General features: G+C 42.5%; 1 protein-coding gene across 1 annotated transcript in view; it reads right to left on the reverse strand.

The window, feature by feature from the left end:
• WDR70 (WD repeat domain 70) overlaps positions 1 to 22,862 on the reverse strand; it is a 113,957-nt gene that overhangs the window by 53,677 nt on the left and 37,418 nt on the right. The gene's annotated exons all lie outside the window — the stretch shown is intronic.

The raw sequence follows: 22,862 nt of genomic DNA on the forward strand, positions 1-22,862 counted from the left end.
ATGGGTAACTGCCCCTCCAATCTCTTTTCAACCAATACAATGGTGCTAGCTGTCAATTTGCCTTGAAACACTGATAAAAAGATGGAATAAGAATAAAGGAGAGAGTTGCCTGTGAGCAAATGTGGCTCTTGGGGTATAATTGTTTCCCCACCCTGAGTTTAATACGACATCCAAATAGGCCAAAATATACATCTGGGGTTACAGAAGCTGCAACTAACTGTGTATTCCCATTCAACATGCTACACTGATCATTTGACATGTACGAAGACTACCCAAATGTTAACATAAGAGGCAAATGAGCTTCTATATAATTAAAGGATACTCTTTATTATTCTTGGCATGGTTTGCAGGTGCAACATGATAAAAATGTTACACACAACTCCTGAAATATTTATTGCTGCCGAACACCATCTCCCATTCATTGATGCAAGTGTGGGGAACCTTTGGTCCACCAGAGATTGCTAAACCGCAACCCACACCACCACTGGCCATTGGCCACGATTGCTAGGGCTGATGGGAGCTGTTGTTCCGCAACATCTGGACTGGTGCACTAATGTTTTATTTGACTAAGTGTAACTTTGCCCTTTATACCGGTGAAGATATTGCCTCACCCAGCAGCAAGGTTTACAGAAAATAATGGAAAGTGTCACCAGATGGCAGAAACGACCATAAAGATGATTTGCATTTAAGATTTCAAATACTTTCTGACACACTACGTGCTGCCATTCTTTTATGTATTACAGCAATTTTCATATTTTTAGCCTTCAAAGATTTACTGTTGAAGCTGAACATTTGTATCCTTTTAATAGCTCAACTTTTAGTCTGATATAGCTCTTTTCTACTCCAATTTTATTCACCTAGTCATCAAATCTGATCAACCAAATCCTTTGATATACTTGTGTTTGGCATTATTTGCTATATGAGACAAATTACTAAAGGGCACTGTCTGCTTTGGAGATCTTTGCCAGTAACACTCCATAGGAAAAAAGCATGCCTTCTCAGTCTATAAATCAGTACAGTGGTACCTCTACTTACGAATTTAATGCGTTCCGAACGCACATTTGTAAGTCGAAAAAAATTGTAAGTCGAATCCCATAGGAATGCATTGGGAGAAAAAAATCGTAAGTCGAAGCAACCCTATCTAAAAATTCGTAAGTAGAAAAAATCCTATCTCAACTGCATCCAAGATGGCGGACGGAGCTCCATTCGTAAATAGAAACATCCGTAAGTAGAGTTATTCGTAAGTAGAGGTACCACTGTACTCCTGAAATCTATTGTTTATTATTATTGCTGCAAAATACATGGAATTTTGCTAATGCCTTCCAGAAAGTTGGAAAGACCAAAGAGATGCAGTGATTCCATTTTGGGTAAAGGGATGCAGGAGAGGTCAACATATTTAAAATAAATCTCCTGGATAAGAAAAATAGGGTGTAAATCATCTCTATACAGGATATGTTAAGCTTCGATCAAAGGCGAAGTTTGATACAGAAAGTTCAGTTCTGCTTACCATCAACAGTGGGAAGTTACTCAGATATAGCTTTGCGTGAGGTGGAGAAAATAAGAGTGAATCACTGAAAAAACAGGATGGCTTCTAAAGATCCCAATTAGTTAAGGCTGTAAATACTTTTGCAGTTCATCTGGATTTAGAATTATCACCACCCAGATCAGAACTTTTGACTGAGGCTAACATGAAACAGCCATTACCATAGGCAATAATAGAAAGCTCTCAAAAGGAATTCTGTAAGCCAACAAATGTAGGCATTAGCAATTTGTTTTTTCAGCCCCATATGCTGCCATCTTATAACTCAACATCACAGGCAATTATGCTAACAATGAGCAGAAATCAAGAACTCCACCAAGGGGGTGAAGGCAATAAAAGAATAACATTCTGCAGTATACTTTTTTCTTTTCTTTTGGGTCAGTGGTTTATGTACATACATACCAGATTACAACCCAAAGTAGGAGATGTTAACCTAGTGAAATCCATTATCTATATATATAAAAATGTAAAAATCTTGAAATTGACGGCCGCTATGTTCTCCGTAACCGCTTGACCGATCGTCCTGAAATTTTGACACAGCGATCCAGGCCACTCACCGAGGGTTGTAGGGGACATGAAAAACCTCAAATCACACACCTCGGCAGGATTTGACCCGCTTTCCACCAAGTCAAACAGCGCCCTCAAGTGGAATTCCTCCCACAGTACACCCCCTCCCTTCCTGAGAAATCTAAGCCACACCCACAAACCAAATGACATCATCATCAACCAAGTAACTTAAACCACACAGGCGGCCATTATCAGACAGACTAGGCCAAGTGGAGGTAAGGGGGGGCAATAGAGGGCAGGGATATGTAATGGGTCAGAATGGGGGGACACACAGGGATGAAACCTGCCCTCTCCACAATATCTCACCTCGGCTTTGCAGACTAGGCCGCTTTCCAGACTAGGCCAAGTGGAGGTAAGGGGGGCCAATAGAGGGCAGGGATACGTAATCAGTCAGAACAGGGGGGGACACACAGGGATGAAACCTGCCCTCTCCACAATATCTCACCTCGGCTTTGCAGACTAGGCCGCTTTCCAGACTAGGCCAAGTGGAGGTAAGGGGGGGCAATAAAGGGCAGGGATACGTAATGGGTCAGAATGGGGGGGGGAGAGAGAGAGACAGGGATGAAACCTGCCCTCTCCACAGTGTCTTGCCTCGACTCAGGGGGACTCTGAGGCTCAGGGGGAGCTGAAGGGGGGCTATTACCCTCCATTTCACAGACTAACGCACAGCAACGCGTGCAGGGCCAGCTAGTTTTACATAAAGAGAGAAATTATTTACCATTATTTAATTATGGTGTTATTGCAATGGAAAAAGGAGGAGAAGGAACTACAAAACAAGATATTTATTTTTAACAATGAGCAGCACCATTGGTTCATTAAGTTGTAAATTCTCATTTAAACAACATTAATGCATGAAGGGGATAATACCATAGAGTAAGCTGTTGTGTCAGGCTTGGCTATATAACTTCCCCATTCTTCTTCTTCCACTTGTAGCCAATTAAGATTGTCTTCCATGAACACGGTCTTAACAGGGAGTACGCAAGTGACTGTGGAGGGCAATTGTGAATTCACAAGTCATTGCACAGTGGGGACATAGGTTTCCGGGCGGGAGTTGATCATGGTGAGGGTTTGCCAAGCGTGCCTTCCTCTTAGCATGTTTCTCCCTTTGCGTCCTGAGTTCGAGTGTCATCAAAGCCCATGACACCTTTGGTAAAGGCTGTTCTCCAATTGGAGCACTTGCAGGCCAATGTTTCCCAGTTGTCGGTGTTTATACTACATTTTTAAATATTTGCCTTGAGAGAGTCTTTAAACCTCTTTTGTTGACCACCAGTTCGGAATAGAGTAGTTGGTTTGGAATATGATAATCAGACATCCAGACAACATGACCAGCCTAATGAAGTTGATGTTGAAGAATCATTGCTTTGAAACTGGTGATCTTTGCTTCTTCCAGTACACTGGCATTAGTTTGCCTGTCTTCCCAAGTGATATGTAAACTTTTTTGGAGACACCATTGATGGAATCTTTCAAGGAGCTGGAGATGGCATTTATAAGTGGTCCATGTTTCACAAGCATACAGTAAGGTCGGTGGTACAATAGCTTTGTAAACAAGCATTTTGGTTTCCCTGAAAATGTCCTGGTCCTCAAACACTCTGTGCTTCAATAGGGAGAAAGCTGCACTCGCAGAGCTCAAGCGATGCTGGATTTCAGTATCAAGGTCGGCCCTTGTGGAAAGATAACTGCTCAGGTAGGAGAAGTGATCAATGCTTTCCAACACTGCACCATTAAGTTGGATTTGTGGTGCTGCAGAGGGATTGTTTTGTGCTTGTTGGTGCAGCACTTTGGTTTTTCGGATGTTCAACGATAGGCCAAGCTTTTTCATAAGCCTCTGTAAAGATATTTAGGATGGTTTGAAGATCATCCTCTTGGGGTGTGATTACCTTGTGAGGAAAGGGGTAATCAAGCTTATTGTTGCAACCCAAGTCTACCTGAGAAGTTTAGCATGTGAAGAGGTTGGAGCTGGTTGCTCATGCTCAACCACAAGCTCTCAGCAGCTACTATTGAATTCCTGTACCAATAATCTAGGAACTTTCATCACTTTGTAACTAAGCTAAGCTTTACTGCCTGTGCAACTTTTCTGACTAATGCATGGAAAAGCACATGAACATGACCTTTGAAGAGACTGTAGGTAAACCAGTTTTCAACTTGCCGAACATGTGGTCTTTTCCTATGTTGGGGGAAGAGGGTAATTTTGGAACTCACTTAAAAGGGCCTATTTTTAAAGGTCTAAAAGCCTATATTTCCATGCTTTATTTTGCTGCATATTTAGTGACTCAAAATCTCTGCTGGAGTTCTCTCACCAAAGAGGACTTGCCCCAAACTTGAATCCTGGCATCCAGGAATTCTCAGACAGACAGCACCAACAACACTTTTTTCAATACCCCCAAAAGGACATTCATTTAAATGTAACCAGTCAACAGGCATGTGATTAAGCAACTAAAAATTATTTAGATGACATGACAATCCTCTTCCTTTTAAAGTTAATGGCAGGATGTACATCCTGCCAACTGTGCTGGTATGAGTTTATGAAAAAGTGGGGATCAAACAGCAGTATAACTATCACTTGCCTCCTTTACATCTGAGCAGGACACCGTTGGTGCTGTATCCACCAGACTGGATGGCTTACTGCACAATGAATTTAGAGCATGCTTTGTGTGGAAAGACCTCGAGAGCCTTGAAGATCAATAGAAGTTCCTAAGGCTACATTCCTGAAACAGATCCTACTTTGGCAGGAGTAGCTTCAGGATTGTCGCCCGCAGCACAAAGGCAAGAATTCAAATGGATAATTATCAACACTTATATTCTCAAAAGCCAAATATTGTCTCTAGAAGATCTCCACAGGATCTGTAGTCTCCAGTGAATTGATCCCAAATGCGGAAGAGCTTTGGAATGAAGATAAATAGAAGGGATGTGAAAAGTAATGGCGAGAGTTAACTCAAGCTTGAACACCCACTCACACAGATTTATTCCAGTTTTTAGAGGGCAAATCTAAACTATATGCCCAAGCTTAAGAGATTTAAAGGTTTAAAGGGAATGGGGAAATGTGTGTGTGTACACTATATACAGCATAATCACCACTAGTCTCGTTATTCATTAAGGTAAATACTCTTTGTTGAAAAATAAAGTTTCCAGTTTCACACAGCCACATTTTAAAAAGATATAAAATGGAAATAGGTCCTCCTAAGGCCCTAAGCAATGTGTCTGCTACTGTCCCTGGAGAGGAAACACATTATTTTTGTGATGTGCCAGGGTTTTGTTTGCCTCTAGCCCTAAAATCTCATCTGTTCCCAAATCCCTCTCAGTTCACTGCACAGCCTTCTTCCACCTTGAAACCAGCCACACAAGAAAAGAGTTCATTCAGAGTATGTGTGCAGCCAAAAGAAGAGCCAACCATTTCTAGCTATTTGAAATGAAATCAAAATATGAGCCATTCAATCCATATAGCAGTAGGTATATAACTGTGCGACTGGCCTGCAGGTTCCACCTCACAGCCACAAAAGAACAATTATAGGTGCATTGTAATAATCCCTTCCAAAACAATATTTGTGCAAGGATTAAGGATGCACCATTTGCAGATAGGAGCCACAATCCAGACAGATCACTGCATATTTAACTCTGTGCTCAAGAAGGCTTTCTTTCTTTTATTAAACAGGAAACAGACACGCACCACACTATGGAAGAAGAAACCTTTGACAGCTGGAGGAACTGTGCATTTTTATGATGTTTATGCATGATGGCCAAATGCAAAACCCATACTTTTAACACTAAGGGTTGTACCCAACCAAATTTTAGTTAGAGTAGATGCACTGAAATCAATGGACCCAAGTTAGCTGTGGCCATTAATTTCAATGGGTCTATTTTGCACAGGACTAATGATGGTGGAACTTAGGTAATATTAGCATTGTGGATTGTGTTTTATGTTTTATGAGCTCTCTATGTTGCTGTCTTCTTATTGCACACCCACACCATTTTTCTGTAGGTAGGTTTGTATTACTGTTTTAATTTTTGTGAGTGAGTGCTGTTTATAGTGTAAAAGATGGTCGGTATATTTTCTAGATAGATAGATAGATAGATAGATAATTATGGATTAAGATTGGTCTTCAGTGGCTGGGACATTATCTACAAGTGGATTGTGCCCCTGCCCCATTGCAAAAGTAAGCCACACTGGCGTTACCACCACTAATTATTATTTTTATTTCTTTAAAAAGAAATCCAAAGAAGAAGAAGAGACGGAGAGGGGGGGGGGAGAGAGAGAGAGAGAGAGAGAGAGAGAGAGGTGACCAGATGAAAAGAAAGAAATAATTTCTTTGTTTTTAGGTAGTTGTGTAGACAAAGCTATTTTGATATTGCTTTTTGGGCTGTGCATAGCAACCTTCTCCCGTCACAAAATTCAGCAACTGAAAATGCACAAATCCTAGCCTGCCCTCCTTTGTACATGGAGAAAAACATGCATGCATGATTTTAAAAAAATTAAAAAGGAGTTCCTTATTGCAATTTGAGATTAAACATGGATTCTGCATCCAGCAAACCATCTGAAGAAGTGCAGAAGGCAAGGGGAAGCGGAATTCTGTATGAACCGAAAACATTCGAAAGTCCTTGTGCATATGCATCCACCCTCATGCAGGGACCGAGCAAGGACTAGTGTGGGTACACTTTACTAGGTTAAGAGAGATGGGTGAGACTACAACCCCATTAACATGAGGCCAAATTGTAGGTGGTGCTTGAGAGAAAATGTGAGAGAAAATGTGTGCCCCCTTATGTGCTCTCTGAAAGATTACAAATCCCTATAGTTTCACCAACTATTTTCTCTGCATAAGCAGAAGAAACAAAAGGGATGTTGAAGCTGACCGGTAGCATCAGGTTACAGGTAGGTAGCCGTGTTGGTCTGCCATAGTCGAAACAAAATAATAATAATTCTGGCATCTGAAGAAGTTTGCATGCACACGAAAGCTCATACCAATAACAAACTTAGTTGGTCTCTAAGGTGGAAGGAATTTTTTTATTTTGTTTCGATTATAAGCATCAGGGACACTGAGGCTTGAGGGGTGAATAGAGCCACGGTTGCTGACAGGATTCATGGGTACCAGGGCTGTATGTGAGCAAATGTTATAGACCTCTGGTCTCCAAGGGGCACAGGAGAACGGACACTAGATCCTAAGGTCAGGAAACGGCACCCAAAGGGCATTGTGTATGATGAATATACAAAACATGCCATACTGCCAGGTTTGTCTATAAATACAAATCAGGTGGCCAGAAACACAAGGGGTTCAAACAACATCAGCAACTGATTTTCCAGTTTTTCAGACACAGGATCCCAGGGGCAATCGTGGTCCATCTTACAAGTTTGTACCAAGTCAGAGAAATCATGCTTGGACACTGGCCTTAGTGTGTCTTTTGCCAATAATTAAAAGCAAATGTCTACCACTTTCTTTTTTCTTCCTTTCTTTAAGCAAATACACGTCCTGGGCAGCTACAATGATTAAACAGGTTTAATGCCACCCAGATGCTGACATAAGCCAGTATAAATACTTACAACTCAACCATATCACTGCATTAGTACATTTCACTGAGGCTTACTAGTAAAGTGCCATCATTGACAGCAATTAAGCACTGTCTAAAATGGACCAACTACATATGGAAAAGTCAACATTGAAGACAGCCCGGTGTAAGGAAGTTTTTATTGTTTGATGTTTTATGGTGTACCAATACTTTGCCGCAAGCTGTCCAGAGTGGCGGGGGCAACCCAGCCAGACGGGTGGCATATAAATAATAAAATAATTATTATAATTATCAGCAGCAGCAGCGTTGGAGAATTCTTGTCCAGATAACAAAACCCAGGACCTTATTTACATTTTCCCAGTTGACAGTCCAGTTAGTCCACCTAAATAAGGACAACTGCATCTTTTAGGAATCTGGGAAAGGGGGGGGGGAGATCCCTTAATCTCTTTTGATTTGATACTGCAATTATCTTGACACTTGTTATTATTATTTTATTATTAATTCAATTCATTTATCCCCTTACACCAACGTGCAGAGATAGAGAAAAGAATAAGCTTTGATTGCAATCAATATTGATTGCAATCAATAAAACATAAGAAAAATAAAAACACAGCACAATCAGCCAAACCAGAAGAAAATCATCACAATTATGAGAACCACCTCCCCAAGTAGCATAAATATTCTTAGTAATGAAGTGGTACCTGCCATAAGATTTTGCAGTCCAGGGTGCTCTGATTCATGGCTAGCTGGCTTGCACCCAGCCTCCTTAAAAATATTCCATTCCACTTTCCCTCTCCACTGGTTTTCTGCCCTCCCACAACAGTCAGTATTCCACAGCACTCAGTCCTCATTGGGTGGCTGAGAAGGAGGTTCCCCTGATAATTCTTTATTGCAATCTCCTGTACTTCTGTAGGTCTCATGTTCCTTCAACCAAGCTAAAAGCCTCTCCCTTGAGTGTGGGGTGGGGAAGGTGGCATTTTGGCTACATAAGCAGCAGCACTCAGAAAACTGAAATTGCTATTTGGTACTATTGGATTCCTCCACTGTCTTTTGCCCTGGCATTGTTGCATTCCATGATGCCTCCTTCCTGTCCCACAAGTGGTGAGGCACAATTGGAGTCCTACTTAGCTGACCTAGAAGGCCAATAAAACTGGGACACTCCACCAGGGGTCAGCAAACTTTTAAAGCAGGGGGCCGGTCCACTGTCCCTCAGACCTTGGGGGGGGGGGCGGACTGTGTTTGTGTGTGTGTGTGTGTGTGTGTGTGTGTGTGTGTGTGTGTATGAACGAATTCCTATGCCCCACAAATAACCCAGAGATGCATTTTAAATAAAAGCACACATTCTACTCATGTAAAAACACACTGATTCCCAGACCGTCCGCGGGCCGGATTTAGAAGGCGATTGGGCCGCATCCGGCCCCCGGGCCTTAGTTTGCCTACCCATGCTCCATGCCAGTGCTATTTATACAGCAAGAATAGCCTGGGCCTTGCTGTGTTCTGTTTTGCACCAGCTTCGACAAAGAACATTCTGCTCCAGATGTAATTCACAAGAATGTGAAAGAAAACAGAGCAAAGCAGCCATGGCTTAAAGTTGAAAGCAATCAGCTGAAGAAGGACACCATTATTTCTTGCATATTGGGTCTCCCTATAAAAATCTGTCCAGAGTTACATAGACCATTTATGGGCTAGTACAGTCAGTATACATCAGAGCTCTCTGTTCTGTTCACAAAGAGATTCCCACTGTGTTTGGCTGTCCCAGCAATTCATCATGTCTCCATTTACAGCTGAATGAATGGGGAAAACTATGGGCTGCAAAGTCCAATCCACAACTTTAAAAAATGCAACCACCAATGAAAACACAAAAGGCACCCAAGAAAGCTTTTGATTAAATGTGCAACTGAATGTTGACGATGTCACTGAGTTTTCAAGAGACATGTTTTTCAGAAGACATCTGGGATCCAATTATAAAAAGGCTTGATTTTGTGATTCAGGCTGAGTGGATTCTCTTGTTTTCCAATGGTAGTTTTAAAAAATCTACCGCTGATAAACGGAGAATGCTCCAGATATGTAAACTACAAACCTGGATCAAAAGGAAAACATTATATTTATCGTTTTAGCAAACAAAATGAGTCTGGCCATGAAATCAACACACATGGCTAACATTTAGCATCTGAATTAAATTAAAGGATTAACATGGTGACTTTTGATGTATTGCTAGAAAATAGGACATTTCACACAAGCTACAGGCAGCAGAACTTTATCTCCTCTAATGGCACTCACTTTAGTCCCAACTTCAGAGTCCTTTGCATGGTCTCTGCATAGGGCTCCTGAAGGAAGCTCTATGGGTAAAGGGGCAATCTAGAACCAACACCAGGACTTATGTGGATGTAGGAAGCAAACATCAGACAGTGCGGAGAGAGCTTGAAGAGGCATGTGTCCAAAGATGGATGCGAGACACAGTGTAGAAGAAGAATAAATTAAAACAGAAATGAAAAACCGCACCATTTATACTCTTTAAAAAATAGGGGTGGAATGGGAAAGTATATCAAACCAAACATATTCTGAATTATTTTACACAACTTTTTGGAAAATTATATTAAAATTTTGATACAAATTTGGAGACAGCAAGTATATGCCTGGACAAATTGAGGGTACGTTAACTGGACAGAGTCCACATGGAATATTTAAACCAATCATTTAGATATCCTCAGTGCAATAAAGAATCTGAAACCAGGAAATGCTCCTGGCAGTGATGGCTATATGGGAGGGTATAATAATAAAAAAATACAACACTGAGCTCTCCCCCTTTCTAGGTGTTTTGTTTCATGCTATTAGGCGAGGTGGACCCATCCCAGGTACTCTTATCATTACAATACTACCCAAACCAGACGAAGATGATAAACAACTGGATTCTTACAGGCAAATATTATTAAACATAGATACAAAACCTTTCCCCACATCTTGCCTGAGAGATTGGCAGTACCTGCTACCAGTTGCATACAATAACCGAATGAATCTCCTTTTTTACATAATCCAGGATTTTATTCCCAAGGTAAGATGCAACAATTTAAAACACAGATCAGTGGTTTCTACAGAAACATTACTTCAGTGACAAGAGAATTACTGAAAGAAAAATATTCAGAAATACCACATTCATCCATCAAATTCTCCAACCCTGAAGTCTGGGCTCGTGCAACTTGACTAGTACTGAAAATATGTTAAGACAAAATTCAGTATGTGATACAGGATTGCTCTCCAATATATATAGGATTCTATTGGCAGCCTCATTGGGTTCTACAGATATCTTAAAACAACTTTGGGAAACTATTGACTCAGAAAAGTGGCAAGCCATTTGGGACAAACCTTTATTTCTAACCATCTCAGCACGCATTTGGAGAATGCATATAAGGTTATCCACAGGCAGTACCTGTGTCCTCCCACACCTTGAGAAGAATCACTTAAACAAGTCCAGCTTCCTGTAGGTGGTATGGAGGGATGTGTACATGCTCGCATATGTGGTGGCTTTGCCCTGTTATTCAGTCTTTCTGGAAGAAAACATTTTATGAAATAGGCCACATCCCATCCCAATCTTTACCTATGGACCTGAAGATGATCCTTTTATCCTTACTGGATGGCTCAGAAACCGAGGGTTTTAATAAAGAACTACTTTGATTCCCGTTTGCAGCAGCCAGGCTCACAGTGGCCCAACACTGGAAGTCAGCTACAGGAGACTTGCAAGACTACCAGCATCTCCAGACCTGGACCACTGCTTTAATGGAAAAGAGAACAACACATGCCTGAACCTTACACCAGCCAAAAATGGACAACATTTTCTAAAGTTTGGCATCCAATTATTGAATATATGAAAGTAAAGGAACACAATCATGCTGCCCTCTTCTCATGGACTCCTTTGGAAAAACATTCCTGGATGCTATGCTTATGAAGTGCAATTGTATGCAAATATGATGCCTTTCCCTCTCTCTCCTTTCTTTTCCTTCCTTTTTTTGCTCTGATCTTTTCTCTTTCTCTCTGTTGCCATTACTATTGCTTTTGGCCTATAATGAAGTGAAAATAAAAGCAGTTGCCAAAAGAAGAAGAAGAAGAAGAAGAAGAAGAAGTGACCGGGGTGGTCACAATTACACCCAATCAGGACTGAAGCAATGATCCTTGATATAATCCAGTCGATGCCCTGCTGGTTGCCATCGCTATAAGATAGTCTACTTCCCTTTGGCAATAGAAAAAGGGTTTATCATTTATTAATCTGAGTACTGAGTACATGTCATTGTGTTACTCCAGCTGTTAACTTATTTATAAGAGCAACCACCACCATGTTGATTAGTCTGGCTGATGTACTGGACACCTTTCCAGAAAAGAAGAGTAACACAATATGCTAATTTTATTATTTATTAAGTTTACTACGATTAACTCGGTTTCTAAACCACTAGTCGTTAGCTAAAATCTCATATCAATACCCTATCTACAACTCAGCAGTCTTAGCTGACCTGTCCCTTAAAATGGAGACATTCTAGGTAACAAACACAGTCCTTTTACCTTACTTCCTTTGGGAAGGCGCACGTTGTGCTGGGTACATGACAATGTACCCAGTCATTATCAGCAAATGGAAGTCTAGGCCAGGCATCCCCAAACTTCGGCCCTCCAGATGTTTTGGACTACAGTTCCCATCATCCCTGACCACTGGTCCTATTAGCTAGGGATCATGGGAGTTGTAGGCCAAAACATCTGGAGGGCCGCAGTTTGGGGATGCTTGGTCTAGGCAAACCTCCTACAGAAACTTATGTATGTACAGGTTATGCCCACACAGTGCTACCAGAACAGGAGAAGTACATAGGCTTCCCAGCATGCATTGCAGTGTGCCTGGAAGTACATGTGCTCAGACAAGGGTCAACAGGGAAAGAACTCAACAGGGAAAGTCCTATGTTGGTATGTGCTCCTACTCTAAGAACTGTGCATGCATGGAAGGGATCAACTGTGCCTTTGATGTTTATTAATGCAACTATTTAAAATGCCATGGCTACGTTTCTTTCACGTGGCTTGAAAACAAAACATGCACAGAGGCAAAAGCTTGGTGATTTTGTTAGGGAAAGTAAAAGCAAAAAGATTCAGCTCAATGGAATTCTCATCAGTCTGAGCCTTCTCACACATTACTGTATTTAGAAAGATCCTTTTCATGTAGCATGATGGAGAAAGTCCCCTCCCCCTTTACCGTCTTTAATGTGTGTTTTTTCTATATAAAAATGTACAGTTCAAAGTGTCTGACTATCACAAAATGCAAGCCGTTCCATAAGGACCTTTCTCAGTCCAGCAGCTAACATTTTAATCAAGGCAAACCTTAGAAAATCACATAAACATACATAGTTTATAAAGACAAAAATAGCTTTACTAAACCTTTTGTAAACATGCAACACTCAACCACGGCCAAAACAGTGAAAGTGAGTAATGATTCACAGTTCTGTGCACCAGGACAGCTTGTTGGGTATGTAGCCTTAATCAGTTCTCTGCTAAATGTGCATATAAATGAGGGAAGCAAAATCCAAAGGCCTGCTGCAAAGGATTAACTATGTATTTTGCAGATCAAGCCGATCACATCCATGATCTCCACACCAATCGTTCGGTCCGGACACTGAGGTCCAGCTCCGAGGGCACTTCTGGCGGTTCCCTCACTGCGAGAAGTGAGGTTACAGGGAACCAGGCAGAAGGCCTTCTCGGTGGTGGCGCCCTCCCTGTGGAACGCCCTCCCATCAGATGTCAAGGAAATAAACAACTATCTGACGTTTAGAAGACACCTGAAGGTAGCCCTGTTTAAGGACGTTTTTTTAATGACTGATGTTTTAATGCAGTTTTAATCTCCTGTTGGAAGCCGCTCAGAGTGGCTGGGGGAAACCCAGCCAGATCAGCGGGGTATAAGTAATAAATTATTACTGTTGTTGTTGTTGTTGTTGTTGTTGTTGTTGTTGTTGTTGTTGTTACTACTACTACTGCAACTCGGGAGCCATAGTTGCTATAGTGTTGGAGTTGGAGGTGGTTGGGAGTAGTGTAATATCTGGAATCTGGATATATTATTGTCTGGATATTATTATGGATACCTTTAAGTTCTAGAACCTGATGATACAGCCAATCTGCTTGGGCGGATGAGACCTATCCCATGTCTCCTTGATCCTTGTCCTTCCCAGCTGCTGAAATCTTTCATGTCTGGGCTGTGTGCGTGCACCTCAGAAGTTGTGAACACCTCCTCGAGGGAGTGCTGGCAGCTGCCCTTAAGAAGGCAGTAGCGAGACTCTGGTTAAAGAGGGGCAATTACCACCCAGCTTCAAATGTTCTCTTTTCGGGCAAGGTAATGGAGTGGTTGGTGGCTGGATTTCCACATAATCGCTGGCATCTGGAGACTGTGTGAGAACCTCCATCCCTTTCTGAAAGCAACTTCCTGTATTACCCAGCAAGCTGCTCCAGGCCAAACTAGATGGAATGTTAAAAGCACAATGGCTATTTGCACTTTTAAAAAAAAGCCACTGGAGGTGTGGGGAGAATTGGGGTGACAGATCGTGGGGAGGGAGAGTTTGCAGCTGTCCACTCCTGCAATTCCAATGGCAATTGTCTACACCACCTGCTAGGCTGTGATCTGCATTTAAGGGAACTTTGGCAGAAACATTCAATGTAGCTTCAGGAGCTGTGGTCAGGGTGTGTGTGTGTGTGTGTGTGTGTGTGTGTGAAATGATATAAATGATAAAAACAAGACCAGGCTGCGGTTTCATATTTCAGGGGAGGAAAGTGCAAGATTCACAGCAAGGCTGAAACAGGTGCCAGCAGAGAGTAGCAAAAAGCAAGGTACTATCTCATAATGACCTTAGAGGCAGGTGCATCTGAGGAATAACAACAAAACATGGGAGTGTTAATAATTGTGTTGTGTGTTGTGTGTGTGTGTGACAGAGAGAGAGAGAGACAGAAAAAGAGAGAGATATTTCTTTATCAACACGCTATAACTTATGATGTTTCCCAAATACTTTTTCCTATGCCATTCTGGCAGGAGAGTGGTGGATAGCAACAAACAGCTAACAACACTATCCAGGAGAGGCTATCAATGGCTAAAGGTAAAGGTAAAGATACCCCTGACCGTTAGATCCAGTTGAGGATGACTCTGGGGTTGCGGCACTCATCTCGCTCCATAGGCCGAGGGAGCCGGCGTTTGTCCATAGACAGCTTCTGGGTCATGTAGCCAGCATTATTAAGCCACTTCTGGTGAACCAGAGCAGCGCACGGAAACGCTGTTTACCTTCCCGCTGGAGCGGTACCTATTTATCTACTTGCACTTTGACGTGCTTTCGAACTGCTAGGTTGGCAGGAGCTGGGACCGAGCAACGGGAGCTCACCCCGTGGCAGGGATTCAAACTGCTGACCTTCTGATCGTCAAGCCCTAGGCTCTGTGGTTTAGACCACAGCGCCACCCATCAATGGCTATTAGTCACAAAATCAATGTTCCGCTTCCACTGCCAGAGATAGCATGCCTGAGATACCAGCTGCTGGGATTCACAAGTGAGAAGAGTGCTACGGTACTCTGGCCCAACTTGCAGGTTTTCCATAGGCATCTGGTTGGCCACTGTGAGATCCAGATGTTGGACAAATGGGGCAATGGCCTGATCCAGCAGGTGTTTATGTGGTTAAAAAAGAGAAAAAGATTGTCTTCTTCTGGTCTACAAAGTAGCATCCAGTCAACACACGGAAACCCACTATGTGCAGAAAACTGGAACTGCTTGGGGCTATCCTCTGCTCTACTCAAGATGTGCAGGCACAAATACTAGAGGTTATATGCTACCAATCTTTATAGTGGATGAATATTTCCTCTCTCAGATGTGAATCACTACTCTGGCTTCTGCACCCAACTGTTGCGGTTTGCCTATGAACCACTTGTACAGAAACCACTTGGACTCAGCACGGTCGGGGCTCTGGCCTGCTTTGGCTCAGGGTATGTGAATTTAGCTAACACAGCAGTCATCTAGCTTTCACTTTAATTCTCAGCTACAAGTGTGTTTGGTTCTAGCATTTTAGCACACACACACACACACACACACACAGAGTGGATGGTATTGAAAGCACTATTTGGTGCTTACATACACTTTTACTCTCCCTCCCCCCCCCGACTTCCTACTAACCTTGTGCCTGATCGTTTGCACAACAGAAGAAATAAAGTACTACAAGCCAGGTGTTTATTTTGGGCAGAAAGAATGGACACAGTCTAGTAGTTTTATGATGATGAAGGAAGATCTGCATCTTATCTCAGAGTTCAACTCTGGGAGAGCGGAACATTTGCCAGTAGATGCTAAATCAAACTGACACCCCTGCACGTACATCTCAATATGGAGAGATTTGACAGTAAAGTTCCACTGCCGCAGAATGAACCAAAGTGCAGAGCATACATCATATTGCTTGTGTTTCAAAAGGCCGTGTAGAGTAATGTGAGGGTTTAGACTAGCAACATCCTAAGGTGCAGAAAGGCCAGTAAAACTGTTAACACCTCCCTGAGACACCCTACAAAACACAGTATTTTAGGCAGCAATACAATAAAAAAATAAGGAGGAATATGATGTACTATTAAAAGCATTTTATCTTGCTACTGGGGTGCTCTGCCTTGCTGTTATTTTGAGCATGCCCTTATCTTCTTGACCTTCCCTGTGCAAAGTGTAGGTTCTTGCATGCACAACCAAGGAAGCAGACTATGGTGTCCGTCAACCTTTACAAACTTGGTGCCATGCAGATGTTTGGGACCACAATGCCTGTCAAGCTCAGCCATCACTACTCTTTCTCTGCACTTTGGAGCAGGTAATATTGGGTGCTTTCATCCTTTGGTTTCCCTCATTCCTCGATTTCTTTCCAGTTTTCTGATCAGATCCTGCTGACCTCACATGGTCCAAACCCATGCAATTTGGATTTCAAGTTTCCTTATTGTGTACAACCTGCAAGATGTCTAGTGCTTCTCTCCTTTCATTGTAATGGTACTTACTGATTAAGCTTCCCTACTGTCTGTCTGTCTGTCTGTCTGTCTGTCTGTCTGTCTGTCTGTCTGTCTCTCTCTCTCTCTCTCTCTGTGTGTGTGTCACCCTCCCCAAAGAAATAAACAAGTTTAAGCAGGTGATATCTGGGAACTCTGCATGAACATTACACTGATTAACTGTCTTTGTATTTTGTACAGCTCCTGCCAACCTAGCAGTTCGAAAGCACGTCAAAATGCAAGTAGATAAATAGGAACCGCTACAGCGGGAAGGTAAATGGCGTTTCCATGTGCTGCTCTGGTTTGCCAGAAGCGGCTTTGTCATGCTGGCCACATGACCTGGAAGCTGTACGCCGACTCCCTCGGCCAATAATGCGAGATGAGCGCGCAACCCCAGAGTCGGTCACGACTGGACCTAATGGTCAGGGGTCCCTTTACCTTTATTTTGTACTTACTTTTTCAACTTTTTTAAATAAATGGAAACCTGACTTTTAGACAAATCGGACTCTGTATTTCCCCTTTGTGAATGAAATGCAAGGTAATGTCTCCCTGGTGCGTCATGACGCTACGCCCAGGATCTTGGGGGGAAAAACACCTCCATTGTGACATTTGTTTACATGTACATTTACATGTAATAATAATAATAATAATAATAATAATAATAATAATAATAATAATTTATTACTTATACTCCGCCCATCTGGCCGGGCCTCCCCAGCCACCCTGGGCGGCTTCCAACAGGGTGTTAAAAACACAATAAAACATCAAACATTAAATACTTCCCAAAACAGGGCTGCCTTCAGATGTATTCTAAAAGTCAGCTAGTTGTTTATTTCCTTGACATCTGATGGGAGGGTGTTTCACAGGGTGGGAGCCACTACCGAGGAGGCCCTCTGCCTGTCATGTGTGATCAGAACATGTGTAGGCTTGGTAATAATCTCTAGATTACCAATTTATTTTGCAAAACAATTCAGTCTGGTTTTTCCCCAGATCTGAGATTTCAAGAATTGCTAAGTTGTTTGAAGTTTTAGACTGACCCCAAACCTATTTTTTTTGTGTGTATAGAATTGTTACCGAGCCTATAAACAGCCCCAAGCATGTGTTCTATGTAAATGTGTATATAACCACATGTTACTACAGAGGTGCAATTCTTCAAGATTCTGGGTCTTGAGTCGTGGAGTGCCAAAGGGGCTGTTCCCTTGCACTTGCAACCACCTCAGGCATAAAACTCACACAGAACTGCGAGCTTTTGCCTTCTATTCTTTTTTTCAAACAGATTCACCCTGCATTCCACCTGCCATATTGCCTTATTGGCAATAAGAGGTACAGAGCATGCTGGCAATAGTAGACCCCATATGTATCTCTGGCAAAGAATAGGCTAACTAGTTTTAGATGCATGCAAACAAACTTAATTTTCAAACAAAATTAACAGACTGAATTCAATCAGCAAATGCCTGGATGTAGTCATACTTGTTAAAAGGAAGAAAAACACACAGTGTGACTATCTCCTAGAGAAAGGCCACGAGATTTAGGTTAACACATAAGTTTGTGTTTGTAATTAAGCCTGTAGCTCTTGAGATTTCTAAACAAGGATCAGAGTGTTGGTGCAACATGCAATCTACCAGCCCATTCCCATTTGAAGTGAGAATATGCTCTTTTGCCATGCCGGCAATTGCATTTATTTTCCTGATACACATGAGAACTTGATTAGATGAACAAGTTATACTACTACTAACAGGTATGATCTGGGGGGGGGGGGGGACATTCAGCAGTGACAATGCTTAGAAGCAGACCTTTAAAGATCTAGCATGTATTTCAATGGGACGAGTGTACTTATCGTTCTCTGGACTGCACCTAACCTAACGCACATACTTTATATATAAAAAACCCAACAAAATCATTCCAAGGCTAACCCCTGCCCTTTAAAAACAAGAACTTGCTCATCTTTTCAGCAACAGTTGTATATATTCTTCAGGGCCACTGAAAAAAGTTCTGCAATTCCCGGAAAAGTGTTCCCAAATGCATGATTAAAATATGCAGAATGAATAAAGCATCAGTAAGACAACCGGAGATAAAAAGCAGAGATACACACACACACTGAATTTTCATAGTAACATTAAGCCAAGGGCCTCCAGGAATACTATTTAATGTCATGTCAGAAATTGCATTTTGTGAAATTAACTCTTTCTCTGCTGTTTCCAAATCTAAACAATGTCCTCTAAGGCTTCAGCTATAACTTCAAAATTTAAAAACTAAGATTATATTTTTGTGCTTTGCTATCTCATAAACATATAATAATTACACTTGTAAGGCAGAATCTAGGCTGAGATCAACCAGCAAAAGCGGTTGACTCAGTTTCTTCATCACGACTGCGGCTGCAAAGTGCTAAAACTTAAGATTCAGCTAGAATGAAGCCTAAGAGGGTCAGGAAAAAAAGGATCCTGTCTGTAGAGATATGCCTGTGTCTAACTCAGCAATGGGCTGGTAAGAAATGCAGTGCCAGTCCAGAAGGTCTAGCATGTGAAAGGGCTTTTCAGGTCACTTCAGCAGAGGAGACAACTCTATCCAGGGTCCCTGCTGGGTGCACGAAGCTGTCTGAACCACTGATATAAAGGGGTCTTGTGCGGGGTCTTGGTGTATACATTTGAGTCACACAGTGGTCCTACAAGAGGCAAGTTAAAACATGTGCGCATTAAACATAAAACGAACCAGGCACCAAGGGTGTTTAAAGCTAAAGAACCCAACCTTTTATAGGGCATTAACACATTCCACGTTGCAATTTCTTAGCACACTTCTGGAAAGAAGGTATCAGACTCACATCCTTTAGGACTCAAAGGAAGCCGTAACTCAGTAGTAGAACACATGTTTCCAATTCCTGGTCCTTCTGGTCCTGGAGAGCAGAGAGGCTCAGCACTGCAGCTGGGTTAACTGCTCTCAACTGCTTATTGGTCTCCTTGCTACGGCCACAGAGAGCCTGCGGAGGCCAAGTCCTGCCACTGATATTTGCAGGACCCTTTTCTGAATTTTCTGTTTTTTGGCTTAGAAAAACCACCTATCCCTTTCGGCGACAATAAAAGAAAAGCCTGCTGGCATCACTCCACCCAACTGCTGATAAGTAGCGCAACTTGCTCCCACCAGTGTCCTAACCAATGGATGCAAGATGTAACACACAAGCAAGGGAAGCAATGATGGCCTACATAATATCTTTCTCTGCATACCAACCACGTAGAAGGGACAGGGTTTGCCAGTAATTTTTGCTCCATCTTACCACCCCTGTATTACAGTCTTGTCTTGCAGGAAGAATGACTGCTGTGAAAAGCTCAGAGAGAAGAAACGCCATAACTCATCTGCAGGACCACAACCGGGCGCACTCCTCCATTCTCTCCTGAGATAGATGGATGCCCACCTTGCAGTGTGGGCTTCAGTTTTCCTGGCTTAGGAACGGCTTGTGGGGCACTTGGTGGGACCCTATTTTTTAAATTTTCGTTTTAGTAAGATCCTTTATAATTATTTAACGAAGAGCTAAACAGAAAGCTCTAAAACATCAGAGCACTTATATTCAGGTTTTGCTGATTCTCACTGAATTGCAAACACTCACAGCATGTCCCATTGCCTGACCATCCCTGTTACCTTCAAATTTCTTGCTATGACTCATTTGCAAGAATACTCCTTACAGCGGTAGCAAAGAGAAACCTCCCACTGGGTTCAGTTCTAAATCAATTTGTGAGCTACGTGAGTGAGTGTAGCATAGAAGTTCAAGTGTCTAACTAGGACTGGGAAGCCCCAGGTTCAAATCTCCCACTTAACCATGAAGTTTACTGGGTGACCTTGAGCCTGTCACCCTCTATCTCAACTTAACCTACTTTACACCATTGCTGTAAGGCTCAATGAGTGCTGGAAGGAAAGAAGAGAATTATGCATGCCACCCTAATCTTTTTGGAAATGAACTATTTTCACACTGTGGGACCTAGTGGTCTTTCAATCTCCAAGGTCTAAACACAATCCCAAGCATATTTCCTCTAGAGATAAGTCTCATGAGCTGAATGGGACTTCTCCCAGGCAAGACGGAAGCCTTAAATACATCACACAGATGCTGGTTTAGACGATGCCTCTCAATACTATCTTTGGCCCCAAATGGGAATAAATGGAGAAGAGCAAAGAGCTTCAGGCTTGCCCATTAAATCAGAGTGATCTCCTGCTTAAAAACAAAAGCTAGAGTACCAACACAGACGTGTAGTAGTTTAACTGCCTGTGCTCCTTGTCAGGTGGTCTTGAAATGGTGAAGACAAATGCTGTAATCTAAACAAAAACCAATGATATGTGCTGTTTATTCAAATGTCTGGTATTGGCCTTGGCGTGACTTCTCTACTAGTCCAGCTGCTCAGAAAACTACAGCCTGGCCAGCATTAGCTGTGTACAGAGCACAAAATGTTTGTATAACACTGTGATGACGCAGGAGGTGTTCAGACTAATAACTTTCATCTCCGGCTTTTGTGCACCATGGTCATGGTTGCAGAAATCATCTGCTTGGTGAAAATGGATCAACAGCAAGCTGAAAGTTTTGTTTTCTCTCTCCGAGACTGTCACAATCTAATTCACTTGACTGTTCTAAATTTGCCTCCCTTTGCAAGCAATTATGAGGGTGGTGCGGTATTGTGGACTGATTTTAGACCCCTGACCACAATGAGTGAAGCAAAATGGCTTTTGTTTTCATTGAAGATGCACTGGAGTTTTTCCTTTAGGATCATGTATCTGTTTGTTACTTACTACGTGTTAAATCCCTCATCAAATTAACTATTTAGGCATTTAAGAAATAAAGCATAATTTAACCATGTTACAATGCACAATTAATCCAACTCAGCATTAAACCCAAATACAAAAACACCAGCACAATGATATTGGAAGGAGCTAAAAACAACCAGCAACTGACAGAACTGACCCAATAACCATACCAGAGGGACTAAAATAACGAGGGTGAACAAAAATGTCTTAGAATGGCACTGGGAAGTCAACAAAGTGGGCATCAGGCAGTTTCCTAAGAGCAACTTGGAAGGGGATGCCACTAAAAAGGCCCTCTCTTGAGGCCACCCTCTAAACCTCAGATTGAGGGGACACTCAGAAAAGAGCATCCTTACTCAAAGAGTGGTGGATGTTGCCCACAGGAACTGGTAGGGTAGAAGGCAGGGTAAATGAAGTCAGAGCCAGCGGATAGAGACAGAGTCAATGAGCGTCAGAGGCAACTCATCCTAGTTTTGTCCCTGTTCTCCTCCCTCCTGGGCTCCACAAGGGGTGACACTGAGACCTAAGAGGCGCAAGGTGACAGGCAGTACCATCTGCTGAACTGATTGTAAGCCTGGCAGGTGGGGGCGAATGGAGGGGGAGAATGAGGTTTGTGGGGCTGTGCCCCATACACCCCAAGAAACCAGCGCCCACTGGCTCAAATGCTAGCAAAATGTTCATTTTTATGATAGGTCAAAAGTTGCAAACATAGGAAGTTGCCATATACCAAGTCATTGACAAGCTGGAATGTGTGCAGAGGAGGGCAAGCCAGATGCTCAAGGGCCTGGAAACTAAGCCTTATGAGGAACAGTTGAGGGAGTTGGGTATGTTTAGCCTGGAAAAGAGGAGACTGAGGAGAAATATGGTGGCCATCTTCAAATACCGGTATCTAAAGGGCTAGCAAGCTTGTTTTCTCCTGCTCTGGGGGGTAGGCTCCGAACCAATGGATTCAAGTTACAAGAAAGGAGATTCTCACTAAACCTCCGGAAAAACTTTCTGACAATGAGAGCTGTTGACTCCCCCAGAAGTTGGTGGACTCTCCATCCTTGGAGGTTTTTAAGCAGAGGTTGGGTGGCCATCTGTCATGGATGCTTTAGCTGAGATTCCTGCTTTGCAGGGCGTTGGACTAGATGATCCTCGGGGTCCCTTCCAACTCGACAATTCTATGATTCTAGATGCTTTATACATTTATCGCACTCACTGCCAAGGGTACAGGATGAGTTTTGCAGCCAAAGCAGAACTGTACCCGAACACAGTGCTTTACTTCTCTTTACTTCACATATGAATGACAAACAGGGGAAGAGCAAGTAGTTTGATCTGGTATAAGGAAGCTTTCTATGAAATCGGTCATTGGTATGGGAGAAAGCAAATGGGGACTAAACCTGTTCCCTTCACTGGGAGATACAGTTCTTGACTATCTCACAGGAGAGTTGTGAGGTAACATGGAAGGGTACAGAGAAGCATGTATATACCCCTGAA

Source organism: Zootoca vivipara, chromosome 10 (genome assembly GCF_965207765.1).
Source record: "Zootoca vivipara chromosome 10, rZooViv2.hap1.1, whole genome shotgun sequence".
NCBI classification, from domain to species: Eukaryota; Metazoa; Chordata; class Lepidosauria; order Squamata; family Lacertidae; genus Zootoca; species Zootoca vivipara.